Genomic DNA, 23,953 nt, shown 5'->3' with positions numbered 1-23,953 from the left:
GATGAAACGATCTCATTAGGTGATTTCAAAGAGCAGGATGGAGCGCAGCCACCTGCTTTCTCAGAAAGGGAGCCTCATCAGCTTTCCCAGAATTGGCAGAGCACATGCAAAAGGGATGTCTGCATCCCTGAAAACCTTACTTTAAAGATGTAGCAGCAAGATTTCTTCGCTTGGGCAGGAGTGAAACAGAGCATCCCTTTGCCTCCTGCTCCTTCTCCCTCCTTCCCTGTATTTCCCCTTTTCCTGGGCTTTTTTATCTCTGATATACTTCCAGACTAGGGCCGTTCATCCCTTACCAACATGTTTATTGCAGCATTTGTAAGCCCATGTGGATGAATGGGTATAAATCCCAATGGGGAGACTTTGCCTCTGGGGTAACAGGAGCTTTTTGCTTTCTGGTGCACTGTGGTATAGTTAAGGAAAGTCCTTGATCCTGGGATCAGACTGCTCCTGGGGGAGTTTTACTGATGCAGCTGCAGTGGTTTGCAGGGCCAGGTTGGCACACAGACTCTTGGAGGTTTTGTGTTTCAGTGCTGTCCTCCACCCCTCCTTCTGCTCCATAAAACAAGCACTGCTAGAGCCACAGCTGTACCCACGTCCTGTAGGGTGCCTATTATCTTTTTAATCAACATCCGAGCATATTTGCTTGGCTTACAGAAAAGTTTTTTTCAATGCAGAGGTTGCAAACAGAACCTGTGGGTTTGAAAGCTGGGCTACTTTTCTGCAGCATGCACCCATCGGTAGCCGAGAGGCAGAAGACAGCATTTGGTTTCTCTGATGGTGCAAAGGGCAGATGGAGTCCGCTGCCCTCCTCTTGTGGTATTGACTTTGTGGGGCTGGAAAATATCTCTATTTTATATATATATATATGGAAACATGGCTGGGTAAAGCAGGAGAGAGCACACACTTGTAGGAAGAAAGTGCCATTTCATGAGTTTTTTATCTCAATACATTTATTTTTTAAACTGCTGTTGGTTTAATCCTTGATATTGCTTTCACTTGGGAGCTGAAGAGTTGCTGGACAGATTATGTAAAGCATGCGGTCTCACAAGACAGCTTTTTCAAACACTCCCAGAGCTATTACATAAACTATCCTTTTCTCACAGCATCCTAAGTTTAGTCTTTGTTGTCTCCTCCTGTGATCTTCAGGACAGTTACTGTTTAATTATTGATACTGACAGCGTGTCAGCAGTTACGTGCTGCTGCAGTTCTGCAGGTAATCTTTGTACACCTATACTCAGGGAGGAAAATATTTGCATTATGATGAGTTGTAAAATGATGTAAAATGCTGTTTCCCTTTGCAGATCTGCTGGGAAGGCTGTGCTGGCTCATTTCTTTTTGTGCCCAGATCATTACAGCCGAGGCCCCGAGCTGCACGCGAGCAGCAGTACCAGCCTGCCTTCCCTTTCAGAAGCTTCCCTTCCTCCAGCTGAGTCCCGCAAGTGGCAGCTTTAGCTTCTGGTGAAAACGTGGTTGAGGTGCCTGGCGAAACAGTCTCACATTAGGGCTCAGCCAGCCTGGTGGTTTTTCTTGCAAGCAGGTTTTGTTGGGTTGGGATTTTACACAGGTGGATGGGTGGGGAACCATTCCCTAAAAGTGTCCCATCGCTGCATACCAGCTCACACATCATAAAAATGGGCTTCCAAACAGAGCCCCAGTGACCTCCACTGACAGACTGCTTTGGAAACTGGCTGACGAGGTTAATTGACTCACCTCGGGCCACCAGCTTTCTCCCAGGACACGTTATTTTCCTCAGTCAGACTCAACTAATGGTAAGCCTTTGAGAATGGCACTTCCAAAAATGAAGGGCCTGCTAAGCGAGCTGTTACTCATCCCTATCCAGGAGGGAAGGGATGGCTGCTCTCACAGCTCCTTCATCTCTGTAGTGCCCTGCTCTTTGGGACGGGGCTGTGGGGAGGCTGTGCTGAACCCGGCCTATCCTCTTCCTCTGCCTCTTCCTCTTCAAGGAGAGCCAAGGGCAGGTCTGCATGTTTCTGAAGTGCCAGCTCTCCGCTCTCTCCACTGAAAAATAATGGTTTTGTTTTTAAAAGCTGTTTATTTATAAGAAGTAATGACTAATAAGCCCCCCTGCATTTTTCTAATGATGTCTGACACGTTTTATTTTGGCAAATAGCTGGAGCTCGTTGCTTCCCCTGACAGATGATCTGGCTCCGTGTCTGAGAGAGTTGTGAAACAGGCTCTGGATGCCTGGCAGGAGCTATCCTCACTCTGCGACAGTGTGGTGCTCCCTGCCTGTGGGCATGAAAAATCCCAGAGCATGTTTTGGAGAATGGCATGGTCGGATTTCACCTCTTCCTTTAAGGTTTTAGTACGGTTTCTCATATTCTTTCCAAATCTGTGGTTGCTTTTCTGTGACAATGAGGACATCTCCTGCGAAGGAACATGGTACACAAATGTACAATCCAATGCTGGGAAAGGGCTCGGGCTGTCCCCAGCTGGGTGTATTGTATGTCCTACACGGGAATGTGAGAGCATCACCCATGGCTTCTCTTTGATCCCGACACACTTGCAGAAAGAAGGAAGCAGCCTTGCTCCGAACACCTCTTCACACAAAGTACAGCATCATCTTGCATTTCTGTGTAACTGGTAGCTCTCTTCAATCAAAGTTTTGAGCTCGTTCTGTGGTCCACAGGTTCCTCTGCTGGAATTTCCTATTAATTAGCAAAATACCTGCCCTCCCGAAAAACTGGCAGTCATCTGCCTGTCCGAGGTACCTGAATTTCTGCCAAACTGTCCATCTTGTGCCTTCTTTGCATAATGCACTCTATTCCCGTGCATGCTTAATACGGCATCATTGTCTGGGAAATGGCATTTGCCTTTTGCCTTGACAGGCGTTTGACAGTATCTCACCACCTTTCCTATTATTTCCCCGTCACAAGCTTTCCCCATAATGAGGCTGAGAATAGGGGTTGCTTTGCACTTATCACAGAGGTTGTCACAAATAAAACTTCTCCCTGGCTTCTTGGAAAGACCCCCCAGCACCGGGTGGTGTGGCTGTCACTGCCGGCTCTCTCCAGGATCGCGGCGCTCCGATGAGCAGCAGAATCCTGCGGTGCTGCAGGAGGATGCTTCTCTGCAAAGCAAAGGGGTTTCTGCAGGAGGAACGGCTGCTCTGATATTTTCACTCTCTGTACTGTTCGTGCAGGTGTTAATGACTCAGTTTTTGTTCCTAAGATGTGATTTTCTGTGCTTTTTTTTTGCTAGAGTCCTTATGTGATGAAAGAGCGAACCTCCCAGGTTGGTTAAAATTCTTTTTTTTTTTTTTTTTTTTGAGAGAGACATGTATTAGCTTGCTTACCAAATATGTAGTGTTACTTACCAAAAGTAAAAATAACATTACATTTAATATCTGTCTTGTTTCTAAAACAGTTTAGGCAAATTCTCAGTCATGATCTAATTACAATTTCAGCTTCAGAAATTTTCTGTTTCTTCTTCCATTGACAGAATTGACCTTGTAGGGGACATACAGCGAGGATGATGATGTTGACAGGTGCTGAAATTAACAGCAGCTTCCCAAGAGCATTTCCTACACATTTGTTTTTCAGCAAAAGAAAACCAGAAACAAAAAGCATTAAAACCTTTTAGAAGCCAGAATATTTACTCCAACCCCCTCAACTGTCTCCTAATTCAGAGCACACCACATAGCTTATTGATTGCACTACAGAGCCTGTAATTTTCTTCAGACTACAAAAAGTTGTGAATAACCAATGGCACAAGAAATCTTGCTTGATGATGTACTGTTGGTTGAAGTCAGATGTGAAACGGCTCTCAGCTTCCTGCTGTCACGTGTAAAACATTGCATAAACCCTAAGGGAAGACGCATGTTTGCTTTTCTCAGAATTTAGGGTTAAGAAGCTGCTGAAACAATACTTTTTAACTCACACTTGTATATAAATTTAGAGAGATTTCCCTTTTTAATGATAGACCAGATATGTGTCGTCTCAGTGACAGATAGCTAAGGCTCCTGGCTGGCACAATAATGTTTGTCAAATAAATGGCAGCGGAAAATGGCTTGCAGTAGTCTCTCTGCCAACAAAATGTGTTTTGCCAGCCCTGTAGGTGGCTGACGGCCGGCCGCTCCGAATGGGGACAGTTATACAATAATAACTCGGCTCTATCACGGGCGATGCTCGTCTATGCAAATGTCGCTGTAATGAATCCAATTAGGTGTCTCTGCATGCAGAAATAAGCTGAACTAGCTGCATCTGATCTGGCTGGCCAGAGGACCGGGGGGCACGGCTGCTGGGGGGCACACAAAGGTCCCCCCAGCTGGCAGAGCCCAGCCTGGATTCCCCCAGAGCTGGGGGCTGGCTAAATAATTATCCATTTTGTATTTTCAAGCATCTGTTTTTCATTTTTGCTAAGGTCAGGTTATCGCTTTCTCTTGGGACAGGTAATCACAAAAAACCTCTGTCACTCTTTTTGGGTGTTTCCAGCGAATTTCCCGAGCGCAGCAGAGGGCAGATGCTGCTGCGCGCTGAGGCTGCTTGTGCAGCCGTCGTGAATGAAATGTTTCCGTGCTTAATGAAGGAGGGGGTGTCACTTATTAAATAAATTTTCCTTTGGGGCCTCCTGAATATTCATGACGCGCCGGTTCCTGCTGATCAATGTTTCTGCTGCCTCGATTAATCAGCTGGCCTTGCCAAGAGGTTAAATGGGCTGCAGCGCTGCCAGCAAGCAGCGGGCAGCAGGGGAAGGGGCGCAGGGTGCTTGCCGTGAGATGTGGAGAAGAGAAAACCCATCTGCCATGGCTTTGCCTTGTGTAACAGCCTTCATGTCACCTAACCTGATAACCACACAATTGGGGTTTTAGGCCAGGCAGTGAAAAGTGGGTAAACCCTGCGGGGATCTGAATAAACACAGGTAAACTCCATTTAGCCACCCTGACACCGCTGGCCCTGATTCTCAATGAACAGATTGCCTTAAAAGCGTGAGGATTTTTGTGTGATGTGTTTGTGTTCAGTTTTGTTTGCCTCCCAAGCTGGGGATTCATCTGATTCATTTGCTAAAAGTAACAATGCATTCCCAGGGCATGCCGGAGTGATTTTGCGGCTCTCCTGCACCCATCAGAGGTTCCTGCACTGCCAAGAGGTCCTCTCGATGTACCCAGCATGGGTACAGATCTGACAGCTACCTGTCAGTCCCCCAGCTGGAGTTGTTTCCTTCGCACCATCAGGGCAGCTGAGTTTTCCTTGGCCTGGCTGTATGCTTCCAGAGCACAGCATCTCCACATCTGATGTTTCATGGTACATCTCTTCCCAGTTTCTGGGTGGTTTAGCTTGTCTTTGCAAATGTGAAAATGGAAACACACAGGGGATTCATACCGGGCTGCCAGGGACCAGTTGAGGAGGTAAGAAGCCTTATTTCACAGTCTTGAACATCGAATCCCCCCTCCAAGTCTGACCCTGCTGGGCACCATTGGAACTGCTCAACCACGAGGCACGGCTGGCTGGTGCTGGTCTGCCCTACAGGCAGCTCTCCAGGCCCAAATCCCCCTGCCTTACTTCAGCCTGACACTGAATTTGTTCTGCAGGTTTCATTATTTGGTGTGGATGAAAGCAGACATACCACAGCCTGCTGCTCAGCCACGAGGTGCAGTGGGAATCCAGCGGTCAGAGGCCAGAGACCTGTGAGCCCCCTTTATACAGTTAAATTGCTTCCCTATACATCGCACCATAATTTCTCCTATCAGCTTTCCTACTCCCACGATGCAATTTTCTAATGGCTTAATTATTTTATCCATATGCTAAACATGTGCTAAGCAGGATCCTGTCATTAGCAGCTGTTGACCTGTAAACCTGAGATGCAAGGAAGAAAGCCCAAGGAGTGCACTCCAAAGAAATGATGCACTCACTGCTGCAGACTGAAAGGAATTTTACCTTTAATCTTGAACACATGATGAAAGGAGTAGAAAAAGGACAAAGTAATACTGCTAAGGCAAAAGACTTCCTATAAGGCTTCAGTAGTAAACTTCTGATAACAGACATGAGAGTGGGAATTATAGCTGAAAGCTCTCAATCCTGCCTTAAAGATCGCTCTGTGATAAGGTGGCAAGTTCTCCAGCAGGGGAGAAATCTTGCCTGAAGTTACCTGGGCCCTAAGGAAGCTCCCAAGCCATCTGCAGATAGGAATTTTCCCTTGAACATGAGCTCAGATATAGGTTGAGTTTTTCTTTTATTATCATATCTCCAATGACAAATGATCCTTATCTTTTTAAAGCCAGCAGATATACCTCCTTGCTGTTTGCTTTCCAGCTTCTTTCTGTTCATCCAGCAGACAGAACATCATGGTTTATCTCCCACTTCTGACACGCCAGCCTCCAATGCTTTCCTGTTACTTTTGCTGTTACTACTATATCCTATCAGCCTACACTAATATGGTTGAAGTCGGGAGGAGATTTGTGGTAATATTTATTCATCTTCTATCTCTTTTAGTTTAAATTATTTCAAAATGGTGTTCCACAATTTAACGCACCAGGTCACACAATAATAGTTAAGATTATTCATGAAGTGCGTACAACAATATGTACAGCTCGTGTATGTCTTCTAATACCTTATGTAGACATTTCCTAGTGTGCATATCCTGCTCAAGACAGCACCACAGTTGTCTTGTCTAGACCTTTGTCAGCTCTTTGAGGGACCACCGACAGGCATCACATCTAACAGCTTCCCTGTCACACTCAAGCAAATCACTACTTCATTTGTACAGACACATCAATAAGACTTCAAAATTTTAGGACTTTGGAGCATCACTTTTACCTGTCATGTAACCCTTGATCAATGCTAGCAGCTGTTTAAAGTCTTTCCAACAAGGAGTCACTGTCTACCTTTTTCTACCTGGACACCTTCACTGCTGAAGTTCTCCATTGGAGTGGGAGACACATACCCTGCCAACTATTCCCTAGAAAAACTGGAAAGACAATGGCAAGAAAGGCAGATCACCTCCCCAAATGAAGTTTGCAATTTAATATGCAGTTGCTATTGCATACTGAGTGTTTGTAATAGAAGTCTAATTGGAATTCATAAATTGCTTGCAGACAGCTTCCCAAAAGATTACTTATCATCAATCTGCCAGTATAAATGACTGACCAAGGTACATGGAAAGTTGGTGTAAGATATAAAAATCAATCTTATATCCCTTTCATCAGGCTTGGTGACACAATCTGACAATTTTCCACAGAAAATCAATAGCAATAATAGATGTCTCATTAGCGGCCTTCTCAGTGTTGCTGATTTGGCTTCTTTTGTAGGACAAAAGTGTTGGCTGGAGTATTTTTTCTTTCACAAAGACTTTCAAGGGATCTGGAAATATCAGAAAATAGCTAATTGTCCAAATTACTGTTAGAAGATTTCTTCAAAAAATGTCCAGCCTGTTTTTACAAGGATCCGGGCTAACCTTCCAGGGCCTAGTTCTGTAGCTCAGTGTCTGCTTTCTTGCAGAAATAATTTTCTGTCCAGAATCTGGCATTGCAATTCTCTTGAGCTTTTTCTAGGAAACTGATGATAAAATGAACAAAATTATTTTCCCTCTTCGGTCTATTAAAGATCCACTCAGCCCCATTAGTGGAGGCTTCTTACAAACCAGCAAAGAGCAAACCAACCCTTTCTTCTTTCCTCCTGGCAGGGCCAGGCGGGGAAGCTTTCAGGCAGGGCTGTGCGCCCTCAGCTTTGCCATCGTTGATGATCCTCCAAAGGAGGTTTCCTTCCTCTGGCCTGGTTCTGTGGACACTGTCCTGCCACCAACCTTGGTCAGCACTTTCTTTGCCTTGCTGCACAGTGCCTGTCCTTGGAGAATCTGTTGTATAGAGGTGGTTGAACCATGAAATGTGTAACTGCACTGAGGAGCTCGTTGCTATCAGATTGAAGAAAGATCTTTGAGGAATGGGCTGATGCTGTTCAGCACTGCTCTGCAACAGACAACACACTGGTGTGAGCACAGCAGTGTATGGGCTGCTCTGGGGAAAGCTAACTCCATCCCAGCCCGACCCAGTGCAGGTGGCTGGCAGACAGAAGTGTCATCTTGCATGGGAGGTGAGAAGAAAACCACCTGAGATTTTTCAGGATTTTCCCACTGCTCTTTCAGCCTCCCCATGGGATAATAACAAAACAGAAATTTCTCTGCTTTAAGAACTTGTCTTAACCAGCTTGTACATGCTGTCTTGGAAGAACAGCAATTGCTCCACTAAGTTAACAGTTTCAAACAGATGCTGGTTCTTTCCAAATTACCCACTGGCCAAAGCTGCTTATGAACAACACATTGGCAATAACTCTACCTGCATGAAGAGGAAAACACCCATGTGTCCACTAAAGAATCTCCTTGTTTCTCCAGATACAAATCAGAGCTAGTGATGGGGTCCACAAGTGCTGTTCAGTGAGGGAATACTCTCCATCAGCTTTTATTTTTCAGACAGCCCTTGCTTTATTGGTTATGCACACCATGCTCAGAGCAGTGCACAAGAGCAGTCTCACCCACTGGCCCTGTGCTGCAGGGCTGCCCAGTGCTGCAAAGGCTCCACAGCCAGAAAGGGCATTATTTGTATTGTGTTGTATTGTATTGTAGTGTAGTGTATTCTACTTTATTCTATGGAGCAGGGCATCCATCTCCCAGATTTCTGAAAACTGGATTGCTCACAGGAAAATGGCTTCTCCCACAATGGAAAAGGCATGTGCTTTTCTTTGTGTACATCTTTTGAACCAACCTCTGCACAGGCAACGACAATTGTATTTACTGCACTGATCCTTGGACAGTCTCTTTCATGATTTGGTGAGGAATGACAGAGGTATCATGACGAGTTGCTACGCTTGCTTCCGAGCTAGTATTTGCTGCAAGAAGTAGAGGCGTTTGCACCTCTAGTGCTTGGCATACTCAGGTATGGTTACATACACATTGTGTTTTGAAGATCACCTCTGAAAACAACAAAAATAAATTAAAGTTGTTTTGAAAAGGCTCTTTTTCACAATGATAACACAGACTTTAACTCAGGTAGTTTAAAGGCTCCCCAGAAGGTTGCACTGGAGCAGGTGCAGCAGTGAGTGGCTCTGCAGGGAGGGACAGTTGGGTCTTTGCAAAGACCAGCCTTGTATCTATCTGAGGTACAGATACAAGTGGTCAGCACCCTGGCCTGACTGCTTGTCAGTGAGCTCAGTGCTGGGAGAGCAAGGACAAAAATGCACAGATTATTGCCAGTTTATTTTAAAACACTCCTGCCTTTCTCAGTGGCTGTGGTCGCTGCAGGGCACGCAGCAGGGCCTCAGCCAAGGTCACCCAGCAGAGGGGAGGGCGAGAGGGGAGCAGAGCGGGGGCACAGCACCTCCTCGCCTCGCTGTCTGATTGCTGCCTTCACAGGGCTGGAGACCTTCTTGACCTACATAAACTGTCTGAATTTCGAATTTCACTGACAAATTGAACATCCCCACCACTTCTGAAGCTCCAAGTCCTCAAATTTTTTTCCTTTTCCTGCTTGATCATGTGTATGCAGCACTGCACCAGGTGGTGGCTGCCCCCTTTTTAGCTCACATTGGTGCATATCTGGGATGACCATGATATTTCCAAAGAATATAAGTCTGTTATATTTTCCCAGCTGGGAATCAAGGGCAGAGCTTCAAGCTGCTGGTAAAGAAGGGCTCCCTGAGAGGCCACATTCTCTTGTTCCCCAGCAGCCCTCAGAAGAATAAGCCAAAGAGATTTCCAGGGAAGTGAATGCAGTATCACTCCACTTTCCCTGTCCACAGATATTTTTTAAGGGGGTTGTAATCTGCTGAGGATTCTTGGTGTGCATGCTTCTGCAAGGGCAGTGGAGTCAGAGGAGAGAGGAAGACCCAGGAGCAAGTGTGGAGAAGCAGGGCCCCTGTGTGACTGTCCCATGGTGGCATCAGTCTCCTTTTTCCTTAGTAGATGCTATGGGATGCCAGTGGTGGCTGATTTTCCCACCTTGTCCCTAGGAAGCAAAGAGACCAACGCACCTTACCTGGAACAGGAAAAAAGGATAAGGCATTGTAACGGGAAACCTGCTGGCTGCAGTGTACTCAATAGGAGAAACCATAGAAGAAAAGTTACTGCAGTTTACACCTTACAGACCAGGCAGTAATTTGTAAGGCACTTTCATATCCTTCAGTGCAAAGGCATGCATATGTGACACCCAGTCAGGAATATAAATGGCAAAAATTAGGAAAGTAAGACATGTAGGTTCAGTAACACTATTTAAAAACAATAACAGCCCCGATTTAAGCCTAAAAGTTCCATGGTCAATCCTGCTATTTTATTTCTAAGCATTCTTGAGAGAGAATTTTAAAAGCTCATTGACTAATTCACTGCCTTCTATTTCAGGAGAGCCTTGAGAGGTGCTGCTAATGAAGACAAATGAAGGAAATGGAACTTGACCCTGGAGTATGAAATTTTGCTCATTAACTCGTGCTTCCAATTGGCTGATTGATATTATTTTGATGTAGATGGGGTAATTAATGACAGGAAGTAATGCAGCAGGATATGAGTTGTGTGGAATGCACTTCAGTCAATCTACCTTTTATTATGTCTTGGTTTATTTATGTGCACTACATTTGTTATGCCACTGCCCAATGCAGTCACCACCTTCATTTGGAATTTCCTTCACTTAATTGTTTTCTTTGTTCTTTTATGCTATTTTGGGATTTTTTTGTTTATGTTTCTGTATGTAATTTCCTAGTCCGTTTTTAGTAATGTGAGGATGCACTTTCATGGCCATAAGGAACGTGAAACATTTAGCATGTGAAACATTTCTTACAATAGAAATTGCCATTGAAACAAGCTATACTTCCTTCCTACTTCACTGGACAGGCTATTGGTATTGCCAGTAAATTACTTGTCACGAATCTCCTCTGTACTCTCACTTACATTATTTCTTTGTCCCAGAAGGAAATGAGCAAAATCTGAAATTTTTTAAACTTTGATTATTATTTTTTTCCCTTAGTGGGATGCAGGGCAAAAGGCTATGCCAGAACTTTTTAAAAGACACATGCTCCTTGGGAGGAAGTTGTCCTATGGTATGAGCCAAAGGATTTTAAAAGAGTAAAATACCACTGTGCTTATGATTTAGCTTCTTGATGTGTGAATAATGCATGTCACCAAAGAAAAAGATGAGCTAAAAATACTGAGTGATGTGAAATGACCCTTGGAATCATCCTATAAATATTTATGCATGTGAATAATTTTACACAAGCTTACTAAGGTGATAAGAGAATAAGCCCAAGAAAAGTTATTGACCTGAATGTTTGTGTGAAGGGTCAGGCTGTCGTTATGAATATGTTTACCCAGATCCCTTAAAGAAAACTTGCATGATCATGTTCTGTGTGTCTATCAAACTGTCTTTTGCCTCCTGAACCTTTGGATCCTTTGACATAAATGTGGTACTTACACTTGAGGTCACACAATGAAGCTTCTTATATGGTACATGACTTAAAACATAATAACATTTTAATCAAATAATAATGTTATTTTATGCAAGATGCAAAGCAGAACATTGAAGAAAGTGCCAAAAATGCGAGCTTACATCTTACGTGTTAGTTGTCTGAGTGTACACATCTAGATCCAGGGAACTGGGACAGTGCATTTGTGAGGGAGGGAGGGGAAAATGACCTCACATGTCCTGTAAGGGAGAGCCTTCAGGTGAACAATTATCAGACAATAGCTGATGCTCTGGAATTTCCTCTGACAACACCAACTTGTTTGCTTGCATGTTCTCACGGGCATTAAAAGAGAAGCTGGGAGGACCAGGTACTCCGGCCAACTGAGAGTGACAGTGTGGTGCTTCAGGAGCGCGTTGCCTTTAGATCACAAAAGTAACTTTTGCCATTCCAGACTGCCCCATCCTGCTCACATCAACCACAAACATCCTCCAGAGGATGAACATACTCTGGGACATAAAAATGAGATCATAACTCCTGAAGACACCCAGTGTTGGCACCAGGGTGTTGGCACAATACAGTGACTGAGTGACTGCTCGTCACTCTCCTGTACCTAGACATGGCATTCACTTGTTGCCTTAGACCACAACGCAGTGCTTCACCCCAGAACTGTCTCCATCCCTCACTTTTTATAAGTGAAAATATGTTAGGAAGAAAAAAATGTCACTTCAAAATGATTTAATCCATTGGAATATCCTCAGACTGATAGGCTCAGAAATGGATCATTAAATGATCTCATTCTTTAGCCTGTTTCAAGGAGCTAATAACTCCTTTAAAGTTCATATTATAATACTCTTATAATGAATATTACTCTGTGTGGGCTATTTTTATGAGATAATAAAAACCTGAAGGGAAAGTTCATCGTGCTGGAAATATACAATGTAGCTAAGAGAAAGAAAGCTCTCACCCTCTCCAGTGAGAACTGAAGAAAGGATGAAGCAGAGAAGTTTTATCATTCAGCATTTACTGAAAACATGTTGACTGTTTGTTTGAAACGAGAGGAATGGCCAGCCAGCTGGCAGCCTTCTGAAAGCATGCGTGTCTCTTCGGAGCAGATGGTGCAAGCAGAACCTGAACACAAAGACTTCTTGGTTTGTCTTAGGTGCTCAGAAATGTGCTTCAAGGCACAAATGTGGACTGCTCTGTGACCACCACCCCTGCTGTCAGAGAAACAGTTAGAAATAGGTAGAAAGCATTTTAACATGGGGAAGAGACCATTTCGTACAAAGCATTTTTTTTCCTGTTGAAATCTGATTCTGTGATCTCTGTGTCCCAACACGAAACCCAATAAAAAAGTCTACCCCTCTGGTAGACTTTGCTGTCTCTTCCAGCTTCTCCTGTTCCCCTCTACCCTCCCAGAGCACACATCTTTCCCGTTCCCCACAATCCCTGTGCCATGATCTGCCATCATTTATTCTCTGTAACTCAAACTCATCCCATCTCCTTTGAATCAGAACTCTCATTTTACTTTTTCTCCTTTTCTTCTCTAATGATCGTTTATGAATTAACTTATGCACGTTGGAGCTTATATGAAAATAATAAATGTTCTGGGATAATTACTGCTGTAAACTGTGCTGGTCGTAACCCCCTCAAAAGTGCAGACCAATTGCTGAAACTTTATATTGTACTGGAAACAAGAAGCTCCCATGGCCAACTATTGATCTTGTTAGGTAATCAGTCTGATGGAAGTAAAGGCTGTAGTTAAAACTCTGTGGCATTTCTGACTTTTCCTCAGAAATGCTAAAACAATTGTTGATAATTAGCCACTCTCTTTTAAGAGTGGGATTCACTCTCTGCTATTTCTGCAGTAAGAAAATACCTGTTATCAGGCAGACCTCACTGCTCATAACACCCGCAATCCCAGCATAGCAGCCTGATGTTTAACAGGAAAAACACCGATTTCTCCAGGAACTGAAGCCACTGCTCTGCCAGAGGCACAAATGCTTAAAAACTGGACTAGGTAACAGAGCTCCCCCTAATGTTGTTTTGATATCATACATCCCCCAGGCAGCCCAGGCTGGCGAGGGGGGTATGGATGCTTGGGGTGATGTACCTGGACAAGGAACCTCTGCTACCAGCCCCAAAGGTGCTGGCTTGGCCCACTCTTAATGCTGGGCCCTATATGAGTTTAATGATCCCTCCTGCTGCTAAAAGACCCCTAGGAAAAGCTCTTCATGGCTACCCAGGTTGCTAACTATAAAACAGGAACAAAGTAGAAGCTGTATTTCTAGTCCACCTCTAAGGATTAAAGGCAAATTGCATTCACTGACATGCCAGAGGTCTTTCACCACCGAAGGTCCCAGGGTTATGGCTCAGGTAGAATTTTTCATCTGCTCTGTTAATCTTTAAGGGTAGCTTTATGTAACATTTCTTTAATCTGCCTCGAGGATCTCAGGCAGGATGGCTGCTTTTATTATAACCAGAGAGCCCCATGGCAGATCCTGGGTACTATGTGGTAAAAAGAAGCAAAAAGAAGCCTTTTTTTTTTTTTTTTTTTTTTTCTTTCTGTTTTTCTTCTTCATATTTCCATTTTAAACTTGCTTCCACAAGAAGATATGAAAAGGTCATTGTTTATGGGGAATAAAATCCACCATCTTACATGTACTCAAGCACCTATCTCAAATGCTCAGTGAACAGCTTGGAAGTGCACAATCCTTTGACAGATAAAGGTTATTTAATGGAATACCTCTGTTTCCATGCAAAGGTCCAAAGGCTTACAAGAGCCCAAAAGACAGATGTGGCACAGATTCATTTAAGAAATTTGTGTGTCTTGTGGGGTGGGTGAAATTCTGTGTGGCTTTTGAGGCTGGCTGGGTAAATGAAGAGAGTTACACTGCCTGTTGGCAAAGCTTGTTCTGAAATACTGTTGCATGGTGAGAAATACTGCAGAGACTTTTTAAGAAAAGCCCAAAAGTAATGACTCGAGGTAGAAGCACCACACTCCAGCCAAATGTCCCTGCTGTGTCCCACACAGAGGAGGGCTGCTGTGGGGCTCAGTGTAACACCCCCCCGGGACTAAGCACCCTCAGCTGAAGAAAAAGTTCAATAAATTCTGGATGCTCATCTTAGCACTAATGGCTTGAGTAAATATGACAATATGGGACCTACCAAAAGAAGGAGACCAGACAAGTTTTTAAGAGACTTATCTGACTTTGTGTGACTTGAGAGCAAAACCTGAACTGAAGCTGGAGATGAGGGAATCCTGAGAGAAAGAACTGGTGTTGCTTATTCCCTTGGGTTTATCTGTCATGATAAAAATGGTATTTAAGCATTTATAGTTCTTTCAGATTCATTTATAAACTGGTTTTGCAAAGTAGAAAAGACTCGCTGATTTATAATCAACATCAGGGCAAATGCTCACCTTGTGACTTTAACACTCTCTGTGTGTGTTTATGTGTATGTTTGGAGATGAATACCCACCCTGACAAGTCCTACCTACCACTCAGAGCAAGTTCTCACAAGGGGCTATTCAACTTGCTGTGTTGCCCCTTGGAGCACCCTCATCTCCAGCAGTACTGCCAGGATCCATGAAGTTATTTTAAGGGAATTGCAAGCTTATCATTAGCTGCAACCTTTGTCACAAGAAAAGCTTTGACAGGACTCTTAGAAAAGGCTATCTGATGAGAGAAAGGCATCTGATGACAGAAAAAAATCTGTCCAAATGGGAATTTTTTTATGGAGAGGTTTGAACACTACAGCCTGAGGAAAGATGCAAAAGGTGTGAACAAATCAAAGGGTAAAATAAGTGCTATAAAATCTTGTCTTGCAAACATTACACCAGGGATCCCAGATATTACTTTTCCTTAACACTCGCATTTTTCCTGTGCCAGTGCTTTCAATGTGATCTAATGCTGCACATCCTGAAAGGTCACTGGTTGTAGGTGGATTTTTATAGTCCTATATTTCAAATGGAAATACACCCTTGAACTTTGTGTGTTTGCCCCTTTATATGTCTTCAGGAGATTCTGGAAATGAAATACTAATGGGTAAATCAAATCCTCTGTTAGCCCAATCTAGAGAAAGAAAGGCTGAAAGTGGATATGTGCAAAATGTAAACGGTACCTGCAAAGTGAATAGTTCTCCATGTCCACTGGCACAAGAAAAGCAGGTAGACACTGCAAGGGATAGCAAGGGCAGGGGACAGGGATCAGGCTGCTTGGGAAGGGTGTGGAAGCTCACCCACAAAGGGGCTGTGAGAAATGATTTAATCCAGGAACACTAAGTATAAATTCAATGTGCATTTGAGTGACAAAAGCGAGAACAGCAGGGCAAGGATTTAGAGAAATAATGATTTTCAAAACTGACACAGAAGTACAGACATGGAAAAAGATGAACTGAGCACCATAGCCTCAGGGCTAGACAAAATTGACTGGCACTAAACCCAAGGATGAATAAGAAATTCTGGGACATAAATCTCTTTCAATGATATAACTCACCAGGATCTAGAGAACTGTGCACTAATTTTAACATTGTTTGCAATCTGGTATTCTTTGATGTTGAAAGAAAATTTCCTATGAAACAGAACTAGCTAATGGGGCCCTTTTGCCTCTGGGATAAAAAGGAAGGGAGAAGCAGTATAGAAAAGATTAAAATTGATGTGGGGAAAGCTGTGAAAGGCACCAGGAAGCCCAGCTAAAGACCAGACTATGCAAACGCAGACCAGATGTAAAATGAGAAGCGGTGGCATGGAGGATGACAGGTGTTGCACAGAGATGAATAGCTCCTGGGAAGATTAAGAGTGGCCGCTGCTTATAAAGAAAAAAAAAAAAAAAAAAAAAAAAAAAGCATGCAGGGTGCTGGTGAATTCTAAAGATGTGGGAAATTAATATGAAATGACAGGGAAAGGAAGTCAGTGGAGAAGATAACTAAGAGGAAAAGGGAAAAGGAATGAGGGGAAGAAGAAAGAACTATGAGATTTCAAACCTTGACTATCACAAGTTATCTCTTCACAATAAAAAGTGCCATTACCAGAACCATCAGAAGGAAAGGAAAGAAGGGAGGCAGCAAAGATGGAAAAGCACCAGGAATTTGCAAGACTTGAAGGACACAAGAATTTATAAAAGACTTGAAGGGTTCAGATGGCAAGAAACGGAGGATGGTGAGAGGCGGTGGGCTGGCAAGACTGAATGCAGGAAAGGGATCAAAGAAGAAACATCCAAGAGCTGGCTGCAAATGAGAATGCAGGGAGGGAGAGAGAGCCTGCTTAGAAAAGCATGGCTGAGCTCGAAGTGGCTGAACCTATGGGGTGAGAATGAGAAAGACAGGAACAAAGCCAGAAGACAGCTGTGGGCTAAGTCTACATACTGGAAAGTGTTGCAGGGAGGCTGGCTGCTTGCAGCCATAGTGCTAAATGCTTTCAATGCTTTTCACCCCATCAGGGTGACAATGTCCTGAAAGCCTGTTGGGAATAGTCCCAGGTTGGCATTAATGTCCAGCAGCCTCCCAGGGCCAGCTCTACCAGCGAGGGCTGGGTGCTGCTGCCCAGGATGTGCCCCTGCCCTGCACAGGCAGCCCCAGCAGGACCAAAGCTCCAAGGGCTGGGGATGCTGGATGGGCTCTGAGAGGACACCACCACCTTCCTCATCCTCACTACAAATAAGGTGGCTTCCAGCAAGATATGGCCTGCTAAGCTGCTGAGCGGGGTTGTGAGTTGAAATCCTCTTTGGGTAAATACAGCATCATCACACTGCTGCCAAAACCAAAGGTAATCATTGCAGCTAACAAGAGGATGCAGAACTGAGTGCAAGTGGCATAAATGTAAAATATAGGCATAATGCATATTCCTGGGGTATCAGCAATGGAAACATACCTTGTTTCATTCCAGTTTGCTGAATATGGAGCCTGTCTTCTGTTTGCAATGGGAATCTATCGCGTCTGATGGCCCAGAGCAAAGTGACAGGTGAACATCTGCAGCGTGGCAAGCACAGCAGAGCTGGCCAGCAGCTACCCACCTTTACGGTGCTCACTGTGTGCAGAAAAAAATAAAAGCATCACAAGGTTGAGTCAGAAAATGCATCCTGTAACTAAACTGGCTTAACCCTTGCCTCTCAGCACTGCAATCTTCTTTACATCCAGCAGGCACTGACCTGGGCACAACGGGAGCGCTGGAGGAGCCTCATCCCAGGCTCCTTCCCAGCTGTGTGAGCCACCTGCACTCTCCTCTTCTGCTCACAGAGGGTTGCTGTGACATTGCCACAGCTCAGCAATGGGATCTCGTGGATTAAAAATGTAGGTGGGACAAGGAGGTTGACTACAAGAGAAACATGGCAGGGACAGTGCCATGGGTGCAGAGTGCATGCCTGTATGTGTGTGCACACGGGAACACACGGGAGTGTGATAGAACAGAGGAAAGCAGGCAACCAGATCAGTATCAGAGGATCAGAGCTATGAAACAGAATATGAAGATAAAGGAAGAAAAGGGATTTTTTTTTTTTTTAAGAGTTGGATTACTTTTGTAGCATGCAATATTTCAAGAGTTACCTGGTGCGTTTGATGCGTGGCACTTCATTAGTACTAAAGCTTTGCCATTCATAACAAAGAAATGGGCAGTAGGAGATACACTAAGCCGTGTCTGTGTCACCCTGTATGGTGTCCCCCCCTCCTTTAACAGTGTCTGGGGCTCAGACAGGTCTTGGTGCACCACACGGTGGGACTGCTGCGAAACGAGCTCCCAAAGACTGGACCCTTCTGGCTGAGCCTGGGGGGGGATGGCTCTGGGATGCTGAGAGCCTGCAGAGTGCAGTACAATGGGTTTTGTGCAAGTAATGAGAATTTTACCCAACAGGCATTGAAATGACATGCTTTTTTTTTTTTTTTTTTTTTTTTTTTTTTTTTTTTTTCGTTCAGACAGAGATTGAGCAAGGAAACTCCTGCTGCCTTAAATTACAGAGGTGGTCGGACATGAGCCAGCTGCAGGCAGCTGATTTTTATTTTTGTGAGAGCCACCACTGTTTGCATACGCTACAACACTCTGCAGGCTCCGAAGACAACCTTTCTCTTCCCATTTTTAGTGTGATGGAGCCCTAAAGCCATCTTGCCTTCATTCTTCAAACATCATTTGTTGTGATTGTTTCTATATGGCCTTTGCGGAGATTAAAATGCCAAAGTTACAGGGTTTTTTTTAGAGTCAGGGAGAAGGCTAGGAAAGCTGATTTTAGCTTTAGGGAAAGAATGAACTCACCAAGTTTTGCAGCTGATTTTTACAGAGAAACATTTCTTCACAAACTAATTGAGCATATTTAATTAAAAAAAAATAAACTCCCTTAAGTACAATATTTCTGCCTTAAATAAAACTACAGAAATTCAGATGGAATGGCTGGAAGAGGAAAAAAATTATCGAGTCTCATTTGCTTTCCCTTACCGCTTCTTGTTGGCTCACTGAGCACATCCACCTTTTCATCAAGATGGTCACTCGAATTTTGTTCTGCTCTGGTTGTTGCAGAGTATCACAGACCCTGCACACCTCAGGAAAAACCTTTCCTCCCTCCTCCTCCCAAAGTGTTAAACTGCCATCTTGTAAGATGAACTAACATTGCAATTTGGTATTAAAATAAATCGCTCCGAGTCAGTTTTACAGCAGGAACAAAATATAAGAAATGAGTGCTGATACACCCACACAAATACACATGCATGCACGCACTCCCACGAGCAGCCATCCCGAGCGAAGGCTGAATCCCAGCTTCTGTACGAATCTGATCTGTGTTGTGCTCGGTTTGGATTTGAAATCTGTAGGTTTTGTGGAAAATGGCTCAGAACTGTGTGCAGGGCAGTGATAACACATTCACAGAAGGGCAGTATAAATAGCAGATATGACTGGATAAGATGGCTGATAAGTTCTGGCTTATCCACCAGAAGATGCCTCCCCTCCTGCTTGTGGAAAAAAAAAAAAAAGGATGCTTTGCATATTTTCTAACAGATCCTTGAGATTCGTGAAGAAAAAAAGTAAAATGTTCTGAATTGTCCAAGTCTAAGGAGTCCAAGTTTCACTTCCCGAGATGATTTATAACAAAAATGAATCAGTGGTGCAGAGGTTGCTTACACTTGCTGAAAAAAATTATCCCCAAATAATTGATACCACAAGCAAAGCTGAAAGTTATGTAACTTGTAGGCACAGCAGGGTAAAACTAGAAGACATTCTCTTGCAAATAATCAAAAAACACATTGACATGAACCGTCCTCAACACATGTAGGGCACTTATATCCACAATTCCTGTCCAGCAGCATGGGATGGATGCATCCGAGCTGCCTTTGCAGTACTGCCCAGCTGCTGCTTCAATCCACGTAATGTGCACCAAGGGCAGACCAGGTGGGGGACTTAGAACTTACGGTGCTGAGAGCTATCCATAATTTCCATGTTCTTTCAACATGTATTTGCGAAGGACAACATCAGTCCAGTGCAGAACTTGATAGCGTGTCTCTGGTCTGCAAAAGACAGACTGTGAACATCATGTACACAATACCTGGATTTTATTCACATCAAAACTAATAATTTGTATCATCAGTTTAAAACTGTATGCCACCAAAATATCTTTGAAGCTATAATTTAACATGCAACTCATACTTTTGGTTTTACTTTATTAGTTGAATTACCTTAGAAAATGAATTGAGATAATGAATGCAAAAAATGAACCACTGACTATAATGTTTTTTTTAGGGAGACAAGCTGCAGAATGAGGTTATGTTGAGTAGAAAAACTGTTATTCTTTTCTATTTCTGTGAAGTAGCTTTTTTATTTTTTTCTCCTCATGGGAAATCATTACTCTTTCTGGAGAAGGTAAATTGAAATGTTCCTCTGAAATAGCTTTCCTCTTGAAAATAATGGCTGAATCCTCCCTCCACCTCATCAACATCAGCTTCCAATCTTGTTGGAAACCAGTGATTTGTGGAAGCAGTGGGGACCAAACACTTTCTCCTGAGGGTCATCCTTGCTCGGTTGAGCCATAGACTCAAGTGTCTCCAATTTTACAGAAATTTGCAGAGATTTTCTTCTGCTCTTCGACTGCCGTTCATTTTGATGAGGATTCTAGGGCAACGAAGGATTGACTGCAAAGATTACTTCATCCACAGAGTTTTTTCTGAGTTCAGACACCAAAAAATCTCCTTTCCCCACAAGGCCTCTTCACCATCCCTATGAAGGGTGTAGCTCTCTGCATCGTTAATGACTCCAGGGCACAGAGACCAGTGATCCCCATCAGGAAACACAAACACTACAGCTGAGAGCAATGGGCATTACTGGTGACAGTGGAGATCTTAAAGTGTATGCATCTGGTCTGCTCTTACCCAGTATCTGCCATAGCATTTCGTGCCTCTCTCTTCAGCACCAGGACTCCTGAGGCTGGATCAGTCCTGCTGAGTTCCCCCCCAGCACTGCTGTGGCAATGGCTGTGAAATATTGCTCCTCTGCTGGCTTTGCTTTATGTGCTTGGTGTAACTACTGAAAACTTTGCCCTAGGGTCATCCAGCCATGTGCTCCCTAGTCCATTAAAGCAGCTTTCATAAAACACAAAGATAGGTGTTTTGGAGCCTTTTATGTAGGACAAGAAGCTGTATATTTTTCTTATTATTATTTTCACTCTACTGCCTTCCAGCATATTACCTTTCTCTTCCAGACTGTAGTCTGGCTGACATTGAGAGCCTCCCTTTTTACAAATGATTTAAAAAAAAATCCTCAAAACTATTTAAAAAAACTGTTCAGAACTGGGAATTTCCTTGGCTCTCTTTCTTCTTGTTTCTTTGATATCATCAGTATTTCTCTCTCATTCACTGGTAACAGGAGTCAGAGTATCTACCACATCTCACCTCTGGCTTTACTTCACTGTTGAAGGAAGAGAGAGGGTTATCTGTCTCTTAAAAACCAAGAAGAAAAATGAAAAGCAACATCTTAGAGTTTATTTTGAATTCTTTATCAACATAGGAGTGAGGGCCGCCTCAGACATCGAGGTCCATGATCAGAAGCTTCTGCTATTTATTGCTTATTTCAAGTGGACAGCCAGGGAAAGATGCATCAAACAGCATAGCTGTTAAAAGGCTAATACCCACTTAACAGCACAGCATACGGCAACCATTTCCAAACAGAACTTATTTTGAGATTGTGATTTAGCTCCCAATTAATTCAGATGATTCTTCCCTTTGAAGCTTATTTTCATTAGCTGACATCTGCAGATTCTTAGTACAAAATGTAACAGGATGTAGGTTTTTGAAACATTTTAATAGGAATTCTGGATTTTGCCTTCTGCATGTCAGGCGAGTGGGCAAATACTTATCTATATAAATCCATATAATTTCATTGGCTTCAGTAGAGATATGCAAATCTACATCAGATGACAATTTGTTCTATTTTATGTAGCTGAAAGCGAATGCAAGATGATTTTAGTTTTGGAAAGTATTTGAAAAAAAGTAATTGGTTGAATAACTGGGAGGTTGAATAACTGAATCCAGACACACAGTCAAATCCCAAGTAGTTACTGTGCCATCATATGGTGAGTCACACCTGTGAAAGTTCAGAAAAGTGCTGTAAATCCTAAGCAGAGAGAAAAGAAGGAATAAAACAGGAGAGAATTTTATCAGCATTTATCCAGTATCCTGGGTTAGGACAGGAGGATAAGACTTCAGCAGGAGAGTGTGGATTCATGACTTATTGCTTGATAAAATTTCCAATAATATCCCAGTTTTGTTGAGATATTATTGGGAATGCTATGGATGTTATGCTTGCCATAAGAGAACAAAGAAACCCACCTTGTCTGTGCTCTTACCCTGTAGGTTATTCTTCCCAGTTGCTAGTTCTGAAGGATGCTTATGAAGCTGTTAGAAAGCCCTGTATTGACTAAGATGTCCACTGTAATCCATTGGCTCATTACTGAAGGTAAGGTGCTCACGGGAAACTTAGTTCCTCAATATTACATGTTCTACAGAGAGCTTATTTTCCCAATACTTATAATTATTTTAAACTTTGCCTTTTGGGTGATTTTTTCCTTTACCCTTCTCTGTGCAATTAGCTTTTATTAATTTTTTGCCTGCTCTGCCCTGGCTCTGAGCAGCTGCCAGTCTGTTGCTGGGCTGCCTTCCCGAAGCTGTGCTTGAGGCGCTGAATTCAGCTCTGCATTTTGCTGACAGGCTGGGGATTTAGGCTGGCTCTTAGTTGTAGCACTCTGATTCAAACACCACATTCTCCTTTTGGATACAGAGCTGAGCCTTTTATCATTACTAGGGGTGTTGCACACTTACTGTCCTTATATTAGCACAACATTTGTACTGGAAATGATCTTTGGGGAAGTGGGATTCATCCTGCGAGGGCAGTTCAGGTACCACTGCTGTCATTTATTCAGTTTTCTGCTCTCTGCCTTCGTTGCCAAAGACATTTCTGTTTTTCCTTTATTTTAATTTAAAATAAAAATAATTCATGGAGACGGGCTCAGGGATCTGACTGCTATTGGTATGTGTTCTGAGCTGTGATTTTTCTTTCAGCAGTGTAAGCGCATCACTCTGAGTGCAGCAGACTATGAAGGCACCAGCAGCCCTTAGCATACATGAACGTTTCCCGACATTAAAGTCACTTCTGTAAGGTACAAGCAGAACAGTTGGTGTTTGCAACCTAACTTCAGCACTCCCTTATCTTTTCCCGACTGTGAGCAAGCTGACAAAGTTTTTGAATGGCATTTATTTAAAATGCAGAGTCTGCATCTGCATATTAGATACATCTGCATATCAGATGCAAGTTCTCCATAAACAATTAGGAGTCAAAGACATGGATTTGTTGTCTGCCAGACAATTTGCTCCTAATCTACAAAAACCATTTTCTGTTAGAGATAAGATGTGATCTTTCAAACATACACTATCACTTTGCATTTCAAGTGTTTGGGAGGAAGATTCTAAAGTTGGAAAAAAAATCATATTATATGTTTTAAGAAGAGGGGATTACAAAGTGGAGCTCGTAGAATAAATATCTCCAAAAGGACTATTAAACTACTTTATAGTCAGCACCTAAAAATAATTAATTGATTGAAATTAGCTAATGTGGGATTGTCAAGAAAAGTCCATACAAAACAAATTAAGTTTCTTCTTTGACTCATAACTGGCCTCAGAAATAGTGATGAAACAGCAAATGTGCTATGTGTCTGCATCAGTAACATTTATTACACACCTAGAATGAGGTTTTCAGAGGTAAGCTACGAAAATATTGTATAGATAGGTCATGAAGTGGGTAAGTATTTGCTACTAAAGCCACTCTCAAAATGTAAGTAACAGTTGTGTACCATGAAACTGGGAGGAGGTTTCAAGTAGGTTCCTGAAGGGATATGGTCTCTACACTCTATTAAATAGGCTAATGAACAAAATTAATAATGAAATAAAGAGTCATAAAATTAGCAGATGACTATGAGAAACAACGAGATAGTTAAAGCATTTTGAGGAACAGGTCTGGAATTAAAGTTAATCTTGAAAAATCCACAAGATGGCCTAAAATCAGCAAGATAAAATTCAACAAAGACAAGTGCAAA

Source organism: Aythya ferina (genome assembly GCF_964211825.1).
Source record: "Aythya ferina genome assembly, chromosome: 2".
In the NCBI taxonomy this organism is placed as follows: Eukaryota; Metazoa; Chordata; class Aves; order Anseriformes; family Anatidae; genus Aythya; species Aythya ferina.
The sequence above is the reverse complement of the archived record's forward strand: the minus strand, read 5'-3'. Positions refer to the sequence as shown.